The sequence below is a fragment of the Aethalodelphis obliquidens genome, unplaced genomic scaffold (assembly GCF_003676395.1).
Source record: "Aethalodelphis obliquidens isolate GAN/ISIS:26980383/991018 unplaced genomic scaffold, ASM367639v1 scaffold13, whole genome shotgun sequence".
NCBI lineage: Eukaryota > Metazoa > Chordata > Mammalia > Artiodactyla > Delphinidae > Aethalodelphis > Aethalodelphis obliquidens.
Window position 1 is genome coordinate 34503477 of NW_020837957.1, and position 17940 is coordinate 34521416.

Genomic DNA, 17940 nt, shown 5'->3' on the forward strand with positions numbered 1-17940 from the left:
GTTATGGAACCTACCCAAGTTCTGATTCAGCAGCAGGAGATAATTATTCTCACCGAATATCTGAAATAAGGCTGAAGGAGACAATAATAAAGTTGTGTTTTCATTATATGTCATGAGTCATGCTTTTCCACAAAGGCCTGAATCTCTCTCCCTCTTTCCTTCTTTCTCTCTCTCCCTACTGTATGTGTGGCTGTCCATCCTTCTCTTTTTCTTTCTCAAGAATCTTTGGATTTATAATTTAAAGAAACTGAAAAGAATTGATATTGTAACGTACGAAGATAGATAAGTGACATTCTCAACACAATCCAATTTGGACCCTTTATTAGTCAGCATATTATTGCAGACAGCAATAGCACTCTGCATAAAGCACACGTAAAGCACTTAGTCCAAACAGAGCCTTTCACACAGTAAGCGCTGAGTGAATAAAAGCTGTTATTACTTGAAACACCACTTCTTGAGCATTGCTGAGGGACAAGCCTTCTTGGGAATCACTCCCTTTTTTCAAATGTTGTTCTGCTTACTACTTACAAAGAAACATATTGTATCATGAATTCTCTTTCAATTCATACCTTTATTTGCAGATACCAGGCCTCTTTTCAATCATTAGAAACAATAAATCACACTTGCACATTCCAAACTCTAAAGAAGGTTAAATATTTACAAAGTTCTGCATGCCAAATAAAGAACAATGTATTGAGACAGGCCCTGTGAGAATGATCCCTTTATACATTTTTGCAAGACTCTATCAGAAATTTGGCCTGGACATTATAGCAATAATTCTTCTGAACTTTAATGTTATCACTGCTTTTAACTTCCTCAGATCCATGCAAGAATAAAATGCAGCAAGACCAATCTGAGCTGCTAGTTAAACTAGTATCTTTCTAGAGGCTAAACTTTTGATAGTGCCAACTGCAATCACCTGGAAGACACAGAAAGGTGAAGCAGATTTTTTTTTCCATTTTCCTTCTGCCTTTCCTTGCTCCAAAATCAAATGGTAAAAACTGGTCAACATTTCAGGCATCCAATATTACCAGAAAATTCTAAATTTTCTGGATTTTTATGAAATCATGCATCTACAAAATCAAACATCCAAATAATAATTAACAATATTATAAGTCTTTGTGCCTACGGAGCACTTCCACTGTTCATCACTCTTGTAATGTTCCTCCTCTCATGAGCTAGGCTTATTCCTAGTTTGTAGATTAGGAAACTAAAGCACAAGGCCAACTAACTAGTAAGTGCTGGGTTATAACTCAACTATTAGATTTCTGAACTCAAACTCCTTGTTTATTTCAGTATCTCATGCTTTCTCAGCCTCTTCAAAGAAATTATTTTCTTATTCTTATTGAAAGTTGGTCATCTATAAGGAAGAAGAGTTATCCAACAGTTAGGACACATGAGGAGGACAGAGGAAACCTGATTCTTCTCTTATAGTTACAGATGACTAGGAGATGCAGCAAATACTCTCTGGGCTTTCAGATTTCCTCCTAGGAAATAAACATTCTCATCACCTTCTAGGGAAAATAGTGAGAGCGAGAAGGGAACAGATGAGGGTGGGGAAGTGTATCACATGGTAACTGATCTTGAAAAGAAGTAGAGCTGACTTGAGCCTTTCCAAGTGTATAGTTTAACATAGACCTTGGCAGATGGCGTGAGAAAATTCAGAGAGGCTACGGAGAAATGATTAGGAAGATCTCAGCAGAACCCTCCAACGCTTCTCTTGTAGCTGCAAATCCAGGATTAGGCAGGGCTGGGCTGCTTCACACAGTGAATCTGTTAGTCAACAACTCTGGTTGAATTCCCACTGTGGACTGGGTAGGTACAGATGCATGTGGGTTTATCTGGAAGAATAAAGGATCTAAAGAAACAGAAAGTGCCCATGAAGTGCTTGAGCTCTGTAAAGATAAACACTCCTACTCTGAGGTCCATCAGCAGTGACTGTGGTACTAGAAGGGAGATGTTAATTGCATGTTATATGTAAGCTTGTTTTGCTTACACCTACAAGAATAGTGACTGATAAACCTGACTCACCAGATAGACACAGTTCGTAATCTCACTCTCATTAGTATGCAAAGGAAAAGTTTTTAATAACATTGTTGGCTCTCTTTCTACTCCATACCTTGAAGATTGGTCACCTTCGTTAGCTGCATTGTGAGCTGTGTTCTTCCTTTTATTCAAAGGCCTGCAATGAAGAGAGCTCTGCTTCCAGATATGATCTTGCCTCCTTCCCCTGTTAGCTACTACCTCACCTTCCTTTTACCTAACAGCTACTTCCCGTTGACACTCACAGCATTAAACACATATGACCAAATTTTTTGAAGTTTAAGAAATAGAAAAAAATTTGAATTTACAAGTATAGTAATCATGAGTGATGTTTCTCAGATATTTCTTTAATTTACAAAAGATTAACAGTCTTGTAAATATTTTTCAAAGCACATTTTAAATGTATTTAATATATTTTTAAATATATTCCCAAGTACTTTTCCAATTACATAAAATGAGGCTTACTTATATTATTTTTGTTTAGCGAACCACTGAGTGGCAAAAAAAAAAAAAGAATCAGAATTAAGCCTCAATATTATACTATCATATTCTTCTATTGTGTTGGTCTCAGCGATGCTATGAAATGGATAATGCTAGATCAGCCAATGGATTTCGTGCAAGTTGTAGCTAAGTCATAATTTGGGCTTCACTACAAAGTACATTTCAGGCCCTAATTACTTTTTGGCATGGGACAATTTTATATTTGTGGCCTACAAAAAGCCATACAACTCTTGTCATTCTTCAAAATTACAAGTAAACCCTTTGTGAAAAATAATCTGGAGGAAAGCTTTGAACAGTTATTTCTTAACTCTTTTCAAGGCAAATGTGTCCACTCCTGTGACCTATATTAATTTACCCAAAACAAGGTAAACTTACTATCAAACTATTAATTCCACTAATTGTGAAGACTGAATACATAAAAATCGATAAAACAAAACTTTTTCTTCTCTCACAAATTTTTTGAAATGCTCCTAAATCCCAAGGCAGACTCTTCCTTTAAATCTTTATTCTGATAAATGTCAATAAGATTAAGAAAGTGGGCTTGTAAAGATTATTTAGCTCCTACACATCTATCAAAGCAATGTAATTATGTGGTCAAAGGACCCAGATCCAGAATGGATTTTTGAAGTTTCATCAATAAGTTTCTGAAAAGTAAGCTCCTGAGGAGGTGGGATGGGGAAATGGTATGACCAAGGCTCAGAAAGACAAGATTTTATTTTTAGTTTATCAATATTTTCTATAAATACAAACTCATCATGAAAAGAAAGAAACCCAGAGAAGTAAGGCCTGCATTCAGGGCCACTTTTTTTCTGGAAACTTCTGCCTCTTTTAGGAAAAAAACTGACATGCTGAGCAGACAATTTAAAAGCCTCACAGGCTAAAGGAATGAACTTTCTCTGGTTAAATATCCTATATTTTGTGTTATGACTCCAAAGGTCTGAGCCCTAGGGGTAAGGATAAACCAAAAATAGTTCAACCTTTGCAGAGACTGAAGCACAGCTTCATATCATATAATTTCTATAATTAGAATGAGATGATCTGGGATTGCTAGTGTTCCTAGGCTCTTGCCAAAAGAAAACATACAATTAATAAGCTCTGGGGTAACACTATCATATGCTTCAAATTAACAGTTTTTCATCATCTACTTTTTAGCACAATCAAAAGTAACCAGAAAATGTAATTAAAAACCAAAAGTAATAAGAGAAAATAGATTTAGAGCTGCAGGAGATCCAAATGATGAAGGTGTTATATACAGACTTTAAGTCTTTATTAATATGTTTAAAAAGACAAAATACAACATTAAGAATTTTGACAAAGAAATAGAATCTATAAAATAAAACCAAACAAAAATTCTGGACATGAAAAGTATAATAAGTGATATTAAAAATTCATTTCATGAGTCTAAAACTACATTATATACAGCTGATGACAAAATTAGTGAACAAGAAGCAATATTGGAATAAAATCATCAACATGAAGCATGGAGAGATGAAATACAGAAAATACAGAAGAGAGAGGAAAAGATATAGGAGATACAGTGAGAAAGTCTAACTACTTGTAACTGAAGTCCCTGAAAAAGAACAGAAAATGAATGGGGCAGAAAGTCGCTGAGCAAGTCTCTTTCAAAGCAGTTAAAATCAGCTGGGTTTAGCAGAATCTTCTGCAATAATCTATGCTAAAAGAAAAGAAAATGATAGAATTCTCAGTCATAGCCCAAGAATGTTATAACTAGCCTAACTGCAATTTGCCCAAATTCAAAAGCAAACTATGAAAGTTACTTTCCTTAGTAAACTATTAACTAAAAGAAATAAGTAGAGAAGTGTATGACTTCTATAACTATATTAATGTCTCACTTTTTAGTGATAAAACTGGTTTTAATGTATTTTATATTTTTTGCTTTAGAACTTGTTAATAAGATCCTTATTAGCCTACAAAAATCCAAAGGAAAAAGTATCCTACAATTGCTTTACGTAAGCTTTCAAAAATAACAAGTTTCAAGGAACAAGACAGAGCAAATATTTGGTATGCTCCTTAGTTAAATATTCTTATCAAACTAAATGTGACCAAGAGGTAGCTGAACTCTGGGGAATTTTTGCCCAGTGATGTGGCACTGAGTAATCAATTAGAAAGAAAGTCAGTCCCTAGGGAAATTTTTAGTTGTAAAATATGCTCAAATATCACAAAGATTCTTTCTCAAAAGTTGATGAAAACTCTTTGCAATTCCCAGGCTTTACAGAAAGATGTCTCCTGTGGAAGTCAGTTAACCTAAGGTTTACTTGGATTCTATTTGATATCACATAAAATGACTGGACTGGTACCTAGCAGCACGTGCTTTTGAAATTGAGGGAAATATGATCAAAAATTGCTTAACTCATTTAACAATACATGTCTCCAGGATACTGCTTAGTGTCAAAGTTACCTGAAAGGATTCATTTACCTCTAAAATGTGAGTCGTTTACTACCCACTCACTAGTCAGATGAGGTCAATATTGGTAAAGCTTTTCTAATATTGTCTTAGTGATATTCATTCCCAGATTAACTGAGAGGAAGAAAAATTGTTTTGATACACAGTGCTTCTGGATAATTGTGCTTTATTTTATCAAACTTGATGAATTATGCTCAAAAAAATAATACACAAATAAAATTTCTTTACAATTCCAACACATTGTAAAAGGTCACAGGATTCCACAACAGTACTGGGTTGACCTGATGACAATAACAAGGGGTCTTTTATATCATGTGATAAAGCCATTGTTGTACAGAGAATGAAATTTAATGCTGAAATAATTATACAGGCAACTCCATGATAACAGTGATTTAGAAAATTATTCTCTTTGGGAAGCTGAAATATTTCTTGAAGTCCTGTCAGATCAAAGGAGAAAGAAAGTAGAATTCTGAACAGAGAAAAAGCAAATAGCAAACCTAGCCAGAGAGCACAGCTCACGTCAGGACGAGCAGACAAGAGTCCACAACACTAGAACTAGAGTCCAAAACAGGGTTCGCAAGTCAGAACAAAAGTCAAGCTGAGAAAGGTAAGTAGCACCATTCAGATTCTTTCCACCCATAAGCATTAAACTATTAGATGAACAAGGACATTAGGCAATCTGTATCCTTTATGAATGGAGAACTGACAGATAGCCATGGCCTTTGGACGATGTCGGTGTGGGTCATTAGGTCACCCTGCTCCCATCAATCAAGGGGCCATATCTGGCACTTGGACACTGGCAGGACAATGTTTTCAATGTTAGTTGAATGACATTAGGTGTTGTACAATTTCTCCTTTAATGCAAAGCCTTTTTCGTTGACAAGGTAATCTAGTCAAAATAAAAAGTAGACAAAGCATGCAATTAGAAGCAGTGTTTGCTGGATTTGACTAAATTAACAGGTTCACCACAGCATGTACTTAATGTACATTTCTTGAATACAGGCTGAAGAATAGAGAACCCACTCACATTCAGGTAATCACAACACAGGGACATTGGAGGACATCAAATTCTAGCTCTCACCCGTGGAAGGGATAACTTTTAACACCTTCCTTGGTTAACGGGCATGCACACTCAACCCAACACTGCCAGGGAAGGGAACAGATAAATTCTTAATCATGCCAATTCTACTTATTTTTTTTCCTTTTTTAAAAAACTTGGATAAGTAATACATTCACAGGGATCAGACTGTTTAATTTATAAAATGATACTAGTAAAAAGCCCCCTCCAATCCATCTGTCCATTTCTGCAACCACACCACCACTGTACCCCACCTTGCAACAAAGAACAATCATAATAAATTTCCTATTTGTTCCTCCAGAGATTTCGTGCATATAAAAGTGAAGGCAAATAGAGTTCCACTATATATCCACTAGTTTTTCTAGTACCACTTTTAAAGAGTTCCATTTGGCTTCCTTCTGTTAAGCAGAAAAGTTATAGCAATCATGGTCAAAGACATTAAATTGTATTATATCTGAACATGTATGAGTATTTGCACACTACCCTAAATGCTTTACAGATATTATGCCACATTATTTTTATAGAAATCCTATAGTGTGGGTATTATTATCATTATAAAGGTAATAAGCACTTGATACATCAAAATCAGAAAATCGCAATATCCTCTGATCTCCTCTCTTCATCTCCCCTAATGCTCACATCTTCATTCATATCTTCTTTTTCCTCCTAAATTCTGCCATGATCCAATACTCGGCCTCACAGTTCCTTAACCTAGCATAGACTTTAACATCGACTTTGGAGACAGACAGACAGATCTAGATTTGAATCAACTTTCACTCTTCACTAGTTATGTGAACGTTGAATTCTTTTCTTACCTCTCCGAAAGTAAGAAATTGGGTATGGGCTGGGGTGAGTGTGAAGGAACATGAAATGGAAGACACTCTATAGATTTTTGCAACCAAAGTGTTACAATTCTCAACCATAAGTGGGCCTTCAACTTTCTTTTACTTAGTCCCTTTTTTATATATTCTATGGTAGTTAACCCAAACCATTGCCATTTTTTTCCTTCTTACCTCCTGTCTATCACCCTCATTATCAGCATATTAACTTTAAATAAAACCATACAGGGGACTTCCCTGGCAGTCCAGTGGTTAAGATTCCACACTTCCACTGCAGGGGGCGCAGGTTCCATCCCTGGTCGGGGAGCTAAGATCCTGCATGCCACACAGCGCAGCCAAAAACAAACAAACAAACAAAACCATATAGGCAAGTGTGACAAAACCATATAGGCAAGTGTGACATAAGAGGAAATATATATTTGACCAGGAACTTTTGTTTCTGGTTCCTGACACAGAGCTCCTAAAACCCTTGTAATTCCCTGAGTGATACAAATGCTAGGAGCATCTTTTTTCCTGATACTTGGGTTTTTACTCCAGTTCCTGACACAGAGCTCCTAAAATCCTTTGGAATTTCCTAGGTGATAGAAGAATGATAACCATTCTTTTAGAGTAGGTCTGTTAATGATAAATCCTTAGTTTTCCTTTAACTGAGAATGTCTTGATTTCCCCTTCATTTCTTTTGTTCTAATGAGGCAACTCTTAGTGGGCTCCTGGATAGTTTCAGGGTGGGGGCTGGTAACCAGGAAGATCAAGCCATGATTAGAAGCTTGGAAATTTCAGCCCCACCCCCCATTTTTCAAAGAGGGGAGAAGGTCTGGAGATTGAGTTGATAATTGATCATGCCCACACGATAAGGCCTCTGTAAAAATCCCTAAACTACAGGGTTCATAGAGCTTCCAGGTTGGTGAACACATCCATGTGCTGGGACGGTGGTACACCCCAACTTCAAGGGGGCAGAAGCTCCTATGCTCAGGATCTTTCTGGGCCTTGCCTTTTGTGCCTCTTCATCTGTATATAATAAACTGTTAAACATAAGTAAATGTTTCCCTGAGTTTTGCAAGCCATATCAGCAAATTTTCAAATCTGAGGGAAGGTTTTGGGAAACCCCAACTTTGTAGCTAAGTTGGACATAGGTGTGGTTCCCCTGGGAACCCATTACTTGCAACTGGTTTCTGAAGGGAGGACAGTCTTGTGGGACCGAGCCCTTAGCCTGTGGAGTCTGACACTAACTCCAATCAGTTATTGTCAGATTGAAATAAATTATAGGACACCTAGTAGGTGTCTGGAAAGTTGAGAAAGTGGTTGATGTGAGGGGAAAAAAAAAATCACACATTTGGTGTGAGAAGTATCCAATGAAATTTCAACAAACTTAAGAGAACTGATATCATACAGAGTGTATTCTCCAACCACATCAAATTAGAAATCAGTAAGAGAAACATAACAGGAAAATATCAAAACTTGGAATCTAAACAACACAATAATCCACAGATGAATAAGAAGTCTCAAGGGAAATAAAGAAATACGCTAAACTGAACGAAAATGAAAATATATCAAAATTTGTGGGATACAACTAAAGCAGTGCTGAGGGAGAACTTTATAGCATGAAATGTATACATTAGAAAAGAAAAAAATGTTTCACATCAATAATCTAATCTCCCACTTCAAGAACCTTGAATAAGAGCAAACTGAACTGAAAGAAAGTAGAAGGAAAGAAATAATAAAGATAAGAACAGAAATCATTGAAATTAAGAACAGGAAAACAATAGAGAAAATCAATGAAACAAAGAGCTATTTTTTTCAGAGATCAATAAAATTAACAAATCTCTAGCAAAACTAAAGTAAAAAGAGAAAAGATATAAATTACAAATACCAGTAATGAAACATACGACATCACTACAGACCCTGCAGACACCAAAAGGAAAATGAAGAAATACTATGAATAAGTCTACATACATAAATTTGACAAAGTAGATGAAGTGGACCAATTCCTGAACCTAGCACAACTGAACTAATCTGAATTAGATAATTTCAATATCCCTCTAACTAATAAAGAAGTTGAATTCACAATTTGAAAACTCCCCAAAGAAATCTCATGGTCCAGGTGGTTTCAATGGAGAATTTTAACAAACTTAAAAAAATTAACACCAATTCTGTACAATCTCTTTCAAAAAACAGAAAAGGAGGAAACTAGTATTTGGTGAAGATAATATTGCCTGACAAAGACATTACAAAAAAAAGAAAACTATAAACCAATATTCCTTATTAACAGACATAAATCCTTAACAATATATTATTCAGTAGAATTCAATAATATATAGAAAGAATTATATGCTGTGACCAACTGAGGTTTATTCTAGGAATGCAAGGCTCATTTGATATTTAAAAATCAGTCCATCTAACCCACCATGTTAACAGGGTAAAGAAGAAAAATCATTTGATCTTATCAATTGACGCAGAAAAGGCATTTAGAAAAATCAGTATCTTTTCATGATAAAACTCTCAGAAAACTAGGAATAGAGGGGAACCTCCTCAATTTGATAAAGGACATCTGTTTTAAAAAAACCTACAGTTAATGATGAAAGACTAATGTACAGACCCCCACCATCACCACTACAACCACCACCTAGATCAGGAACAAAACAATAATGTCACTCTCACTACTATTCAACATAGTTCTGGAATTTCTAGCTAATACACTAAGGAATGAAAAAAAGGCATAGAGGTTGGAAAGGAAAAAAATAAAACTGCTCATATTCTCAGATGACATGATTGTCTATGTATAAAATTTTAAAGAATCTCCAAAAGAACTTCTAGTACCTCCTAGTACTAATAAATGAGTTCAGCAAGTCACAGACATAAAATAAACACAGAAAAATCAATTATATTTCTATATGAACACATAGACACTGAAATTAAAAATGAAATACTTAGATGTGAATTTAACAAACACAAGTACAGGACTTTCATGCTGAAAATTACAAAACACTTATGAAAGAAATCAAAGAAGATCTAATAAATTGAGAGACATACTGTATTCATAGATTGAAAGACAACATAAAATGGTGTCCAGTTCTCCCCAAAATGATATGCAAGGTTTAAGAGGATTCTTATCAAACTTCCTCAAAATTACTTGTAGACATAGACAAGACTGTTCTCAAATTTATATGGAAAGGCAAAGAAACTGGAATAGTTAAAACAATTTTTAAAAAATAAAGTGGGAAGACTCATACCTGAATTCAAGACTTATAATACAGCTACTGTATAGTAATCAAGACTGTGTGATATTGTTGGAGGGATAAGCACATAGATCAATGGAACAGAATAGAAAACCCAAAAATAGATACCCACAAATATGCCCAAATGATTGTCGACGAGGGCACAAAAACAATTCAATGGAGGAAAGAGTGTCTTTTCAACAACTCATGCTGAAGCAATTGGACAGCCATAGGCAAATAAATAAATAAATAAAGATAGGAGAAGAAGGAGAGGGAAAGAGGAGAGGGGGAGGAGGAGAGGAGAAGAAAGAAACTTGACCTAAACCTTACCTAGTACAAAAATTAATGCAAAAAATTGTAAAACTTGGACTTAAGTGGAAAACATAAAACTATAAAACTTTTGTAAGAGTATATATGAGAAAATCTTCAGAACCTAAGACTAGGCAGAGTTCTTAGAACTGATACCAAAAAAAAAATTGATAAACTGGACTTGATTAAAACTAAAACTTTTGTTATGCTAAATACCTTGTTAATGACAAGCTACAGACTAGGAGAAAATATTTGCAAACTGCATAACCAACAAAGAGCCAGTATCTAATAACTAGAATATATAAATAATTCTCAAAACAAAACAGAAAAAAAAATCTAGTTAATAAATAAGCAAAAGACATGAAGAAACACTTCACCAAAGAGGATATACAGATGGCAAATGAGCACACAAAAAGATGTTTGACATTATTAGCCATTAGAGAAATGCAAATTAGAACCACAGTGACATATATCTACACACCTGTGAGAATAACTAAAATAAAAAATTGTGATAATCCCAGATTCCGGTCAGGATACAGAGAAACTGGATCACTCACACTTTGCTACTGGAAATGTAAAATAGCACAACCACTCTAGGAAACACTTTACCAGTTTCTTCAAAAACTAAATGCAACTATCATACGATCATAGAGAAATTGCACTCTTAGGCATTTAACTCAGAGAAATTGAAGACTCACATTCACATTAAACCTGTGCATGAATGTTTGTAGCAGTTTTGTTCATAATAGCCCCAAACCGGAAATAACACAAGGCACTTTGTGCACTGAAATTATACACTCGGGGCATTTTAGTTATTTGTTCCATGTCCTTCTCTCCAACTAGAAATTGACATGTTTGAGAGGTCTTATCTACCTGTGAGATATAGTATAGAGTATGAAAGGATGACAACTCTGGAACCAGACCATGTGGGTCAGATCCTAATGTGGTAGCTGACTGGACTTGCCAAATTATTTGATTTCTCTGTGTCTGTATTTCCTCACCTGTTCCTGGCACATAGTAAGCTCTCACCACATACACTTGGCTTTTGGTACTTGGTCCAGAGCCTGGGAACAAGTAAGTGCTTTAATAAACTTTTTTTGAATGAATGAATAAGACAGTGAATGAATGAATGATCACGGTCTTAAAATATTTTCCCCACAACTGTTTAAACTGTTGCCCTTTCACTATTACTATAAATCTAATCAAGGCCCTTATCATGTCTTCTTATACTAATATAATAAACTCTGACATAATAAATGAGATCATGTTTAAGATACTTAGCCCAATACCTGACACAAAATCAATACTCAATAATTATAGCCATAATTAGGTTACTAAAGAATTGTGGATTTCTTCACAATTTTACTACAGGGAATCATTCTCTACTTGTTCTAAGAATAAAGTAAATCTCTTAGCATAACATTGAAGGCCTTACAATCTGATTTTAACCTAGTTTCATGTACCAACAAAGTGCTCAATAAATAATAGCTATAATTATATTTACTATCTTTCTCACTAGATTCTTTACCACATTTTAGAGTCAAATCCCACCAAATTTCTATTTCCTGAAGAAGCCATGGCTCTATCTGAAATGTATTTTCTCTCTTCCTTATCTGACAAATATTTTCTCTTTAGTAAAGCTTCCATGCCATCATCTACCTCTACCCAAACCCCACCCATCCATCTATCCATACCCCATCCAACGTCTAAACCTTTCTTCAAGCATTCATTTCTTATCTTTTTACACCCGGGGGCCAGCACAGTGCCTGGCACACGGTAATGCTTATTAACGTTTGTTAAATTGGATGGAGGAAGAGAGGGAAAAGTGCTAAAGCCACCAGTTTTCCAAACTCCTGAAACCTGCACTGGTTTCTTTGGAATGGAAGCATGATAACTGAGTGCCATGTGCAATATTTGGTAAAGTGCTTCAGTTTCTAAGAAGGAGGATGTTTACTTTTAAGATGTCATAAAAAGTTGCCACATGAATCTCCTAGGAAACCCTGAGGGTGTCTCTCTAAGAAGTGTATCTAAGTTGAGTGTGAAAGGAGGCCGCGCGGTTCTGACCCCTTGTCTCCCTCATTCTCTGACCCCCACCCCATCCAGGAGCAGTCCTCCAGACACCGCAGCCCATGCTGTCAAAGCTCTCAAGCACACACATCTGGGTCCACATTCCCACTGTGTCCTTTCCACCTCTTTAAGCAACCTTCCCATCAAAAATTCCAATTCCTAGGGTCCTAGTCTCAGCTATTTTAAATGATACTAATACCTTGACAACTAACAACTCACAATTTTTCCTCAGCATATATCCCTGTCACATCATTTGAGCACTTGAATATTTTGAGGTAATTCCTGGTTTGACTTCACAAATCCCAGCCAAGAATTTTACCTCATCCTTCAAATTACTGCCACCAAATAGACAGGGCCAGTGATGAGAATATAAGCTTTACAGAACACTGAGCCTAACTTTGTATAAACCTGACTTCATTTCAAAAATTAAAGACATCTACCTAAAAAGGAATAAATTTATATTCATTATATAATTGAATCAAATAATTCTGAGAGCAAAAATACCACTTTTGAGGTATATGAATCTACCAAATACTTTTATTTACTTAATTTTCTGTGTAGTAAAACTTTCTGACAAGATTTTGGCAAATGTTTCTAAATAGATTTTTCCAACAGATTTTTTTCCACACCTTTAATGAGCTAGTTCTTTTTGTAAATTAACAATTAGTCTCTGACCAAAATTGGTCTACAAAGAATTAGAGTGCTCTTTCCCCAGCTGGTTTTTACCTTTAATCACTGTTTCACACTGACTCCTTATTTTACTAAATCTTCATCTCTCCACTATTCAGGTAATAGAAATATAATTGAATTTTAAAATCTATGCCTTTGTTTTCTCTTTCCTTATATTCTACATCATATCTGATCATATAAACACATTTTCTAATTGCAACCTCAGCTAATTCCACAGATCCCCCCACCTCTTAACATAGAACTTCCAGCCCCAGGCAAACTCCATGTTCCCAAACTCCCACCCACCCAAGGCTGCTGATACACAGGTAACTGGGGCTTCTGAAATGATCTATGGAGGCTTGTAAAACAATGCTTCTCTCCTACTTGGGTTGATCTCTAAGGTTAGGAATCTTCAGAGGTGCTCCTCAAACTTCACTGTTTATTTATTTCAGTGAAACAAACTTTTCTATTTTTACTTATTCTATTTCCCTGTCAAAAGACAAGCAATACACTTTTATGTTCAGAATCATTTTTCCTCTTCAATGTCTAATGCTTTATGGCTCAGCCAAGCATAGTGTCTGGCTCTTTTTGCTTTTAGAATGAAGTTTCCACCTAGACCTGTTCAGCCCGTACAAACAGTTCTGTGAACTGCCCCAGTATCACATCAGACATTAGCCACAGTACCTGAGCCCTGGAAGGAGCAAAGCCCAGGTTCAAGTGATTCCCCACTAGGAGAATTAAAACTAAGTGAAGGAGTAGGACAAAAATGCGTTGTATTAGACCCTCTTATAGATTCTTTCTGTTTAAAAGAGAACATCTGGGGCTTCCCTGGTGGCGCAGTGGTTGAGAGTCCGCCTGCCGATGCAGAGGTCACGGGTTCGTGCCCCGGTTTGGGAGGATCCCATATGCCGCTCCGCCTGCGCGTCTGGAGCCTGTGCTCTGCAGCGGGAGAGGCCACAACGGTGAGAGGCCCGCATACCGCAAAAAAAAAAAAAAAAAAAAAAGAGAACATCTGAAAATGATAACACCTTAACCTAAAGAAACAAACGCCTTAGAGCAGAACTTCCAACAAGGAGACAACAGGTGAGGAGATATTTTTAGAGATTTCTATCAAATCGTACTCTAAACAGGATCACAGAGGTAGCCTCCCCCCATCCCCAAAACAAAAAAAAAAATCCAGGCCTTTCTTGCTCACACACAGGATGGCTCTTGATGCGCACTACCAACCTACCAGACAGCCTCAAGCCCAGGGTCCTAAGTAGCCCAGACTGTATCCTTTCCCATCTCTATAAAACTCAGATATGTACACTCAGACATGGCCAGCTGCCACCAAAGAGAGAAGCTTCACATAGGTTTATTGTGGGAATTTTCAGATCCAAAAACAACCTGACATTTAAGTTCTGCCACTAATTAAAACCCACTGTTTTTCAGGGGGTTACCTCAAGTTTCTTTCATTTCCATCCAAGCTTTCTTTTTGAAATAAGTCATTTCCCACCTGACTGTTTTTGCTTTCTATCTGTCCAGATTTGTGAAAATATTTCCTCTAGATTTATTTTATGTTTAAAGCCAGCTGAGGCTGCTCTCTATCCTACTGTGGGAAGGCTTCTTCTCAAAGTGTATAGACAGTGGTTGGTCATGCAGCTGTTACACTGAGCATTTGCTCAATATGGGGAAGGAAGAAATGGGGGTATTGACAGTTATAGAGCATTATACTGGGTTCTTTACACAGACGGGAAAGCCTCACAACTTTCTTTGAGGATAAGTAGTACTGCCTTCATATCACAGATGGAGAAATCGAGGCACCAAGAGGCAAAGTAATATGCTTAAGGTCATACAGCTCTTACTGCACAGAGACTGGGTTTAAGCCCAGGTCTGTCAAACTCCAGATCTTATTCCTTTTTCCCTATACCAAAAGCCTTCCATGAATCAGAAAGAGAGTTCCACAGATGGTTCTCTCCACACCAGGCAGGGCCCTGCCTTTAAGTTTAGCATTTCATTTCCCAACACACCTTTTAATGAACGTTCTGGTGTTCACCATGATACAGGAATATTTCTGCCTTGTCTTTGTCTCCAAATAGATGTCTCCATTATTTTGTCTCATTTGTGTATTTTTTGTATCTCAGAGGTGCACAGTTCTAGAATTAGTGTATACTTTCTTACAAAGTCCTAGGCTGTAAATGTACTCTGTCTTTCCTATAGACTACTCATTTGGATGGAATTACTTGGGAACATTTAGCCAAATTACAGTTATTATTGAGGTATGAAATTAAGTTGAAAGATTTAAATCTGCAATCTCAAAAACTCTTGCTTCTTGTTTATAGGGTTAATTAAAACATTCTTCAGTTAGTTGAGAAATTTCTTGATATAAGATGATTTTAGCACGATTGATTGGAAAAATAGTGAGCTGTAAAATCTATAACAGTTTGATAAGCTGCAGTGAAACAGACAACTAATGTTAATATAAATTGGTAAATACCAATCAGACATACCAGGTGAAGGTTACACAGAGTCAAATATTTGTATAGAACATGCCTAGAACTCCAAGTATTTAACTTTCCCTTTAAAAACTCTCCTGAATTTTGATTTGTGTGGGCAGCTTAACTGAAGAATTCTACAAAGAAATACTTAACAAGTGAGGTCAGCTTAGTTAAATATCTGTGAAAAGAATGAAATGTGTATACAAAAATATAAATCGTTGAGTCAACACCACCAAAAGAAAACACAGCAGCTATGTGTAAACGAAACTAGATGATTTCGAAATCCTAAAGAAATTTGCAACATTATTACCTGGTTACAATAGCCGACATGAGCATCCTGCATATAAAGGGCAAAGTGGCCACGGTCTTGATGGCATGCCACCTGCTTTGGGTTGATCCTCATTTATAGGATTGAGCTCTATAAGCAAATAAAATGATTTAAATTCTACTTTTAAATATTTTCTCTCTTTTCCTTACATTCAGAGCAGATTTGTGGTATATCAGCACACCCATGCTCAGTAAAAACAGGCTCCAGGAGAGAGGGGGAAGATGGCGGAAGACTAAGACGCAGAGATCACCTTCCTCCCCACAGATACATCAGAAATACATCTACACGTGGAACAACTCCTACAGAACACCTGCTGAACGCTGGCAGAAGACCTCAGACCTCCCAAAAGGCAAGAAACTCCCCACATACCTGGGTAGGGCAAAAGAAAAAAGAAAAAACAGAGACAAAAGAATAGGGACGGGACCTGCACCAGTAGGAGGGAGCTGTGAAGGAGGAAAGGTTTCCACACACTAGAAGCCCCTTCGCTGGCAGAAACTGGGGGTGGCGGAGGGGGGGAACTTTGGGGCCGCGGAGGAGAACGCAGCAACAGCAGTGCGGAAGGCAAAGCAGAGAGATTCCCACACAGAGGATCGCTGCCGACCGGCACTCACCAGTACGAGAGGCTTGTCTGCTTACCCGCCGGGGTGGGCCGGGGCTGGGAGCTGAGGCTCGGGCTTTGGTCGGAGCGAAGGGAGAGGACTGGGCTTTGCGGCGTGAACACAGGCCTTCAGGGGGTTAGTGCACCACGGCTAGCCGGGAGGGAGTCCGGGGAAAAGTCTGGACCTGCCGAAGAGGCAAGAGACTTTTTCTTCCCTCTTTGTTTCCTGGTGCGGGAGGAGAGGGGATTAAGAGCGCTGCTTAAGGAGCTCCAGAGACAGGCGCGAGCCGCGGCTAAAAGCACGGACCGCAGAGACGGGAATAAGACGCTAAGGCTGTTGCTGGCGCCACCAAGAAGCCTATATGCGAGCACAGGTCACTCTCCACACCTCCCCACCTGGAAGCCTGTGCAGCCCGCCACTGCCAGGGTCCCGGGATGCAGGGACAACTTCCCCAGCAGAACACACGGCACGCCTCAGGCTGGTGCAACGTCACGTCGGACTCTGCGCCGCAGGCTCGCCCCGCCCTCCGTGCCCCTCCCTCCCCCCAGCCTGAGTGAGCCAGAGCCCCCGAGTCAGCTGCTCCTTTAACCCTGTCCTGTCTGAGCAAAGAACAGACGCCCACAGGCGACCTACATGCAGAGGCGGGGACAAATCCAAAACTGAACCCCGGGAGCTGTTCGAACAAAGAAGAGAAAAGGAAATCTCTCCCAGCAGCCTCAGGAGCAGCGGATTAAATCTCCACAATCAACTTCATGTACCCTGCATCTGTGGAATACATGAATAGACAACTAATCATCCCAAATTGAGGAGGTGGACTTTAAGAGCAAGATTTATTTTTTTTCCCCTTTTCCTCTTTTTCTGAGTGTGTATGTGTATGCTTCTGTGTGACATTTTGTCTGTATAGCTTTGCTTTCACCATTTGTCCTAGGGTTCTATCCGTCTGGGTTTTTTTGTGTTTTTTTTTACTTAAAAAAATTTTTTTTCCCTAATAATTATTTTTTATTTTAATTATTTTATTTTAGTTTATATTACTTAATTTTTTTATCCTCTTTCTTTCTCTCTCTTTCTTTCTTCCTTTCTTTCATCCTTCCTTCCTTCCTTTCTTTCTTTCTTTTTTTCTTTCTTTCTTTTTACTTTTTCTCCCTTTTATTCGGAGCCATGTGGATGAAAGGCTGTTAGTACTACAGCCAGGAGTCAGTGCTGTGCCTCTGAGGTGGGAGCTCCAACTTCAGGACACTGGTCCACAAGAGACCTCCCAGCTCCACGTAATATCAAATGGCGAAAATCTACCAGAGATCTCCATCTCAACACCAGCACCCAGCTTCACTCAACGACCAGCAAGCTACAGTGCTGGACACCCTATGCAAAACAACTAGCAGGACAGGAACAC

At 37.7% G+C, this 17940-nt stretch overlaps 1 long non-coding RNA gene across 1 annotated transcript in view; it reads right to left on the reverse strand.

Annotated features, from left to right (window-relative positions):
- The window catches only part of LOC113624532 (uncharacterized), a 55155-nt gene extending 38386 nt beyond the window's left edge, over positions 1-16769 (reverse strand). The window contains exons 1-2 of the long non-coding RNA XR_003434374.1: positions 16563-16769; positions 15934-16041 (exon numbers count right to left, since the gene is read on the reverse strand). This is a non-coding gene — a long non-coding RNA (uncharacterized LOC113624532). The remainder of the gene's footprint in view (positions 1-15933; positions 16042-16562) is intronic.
- Between the last annotated feature and the right edge of the window lie 1171 nt (positions 16770-17940).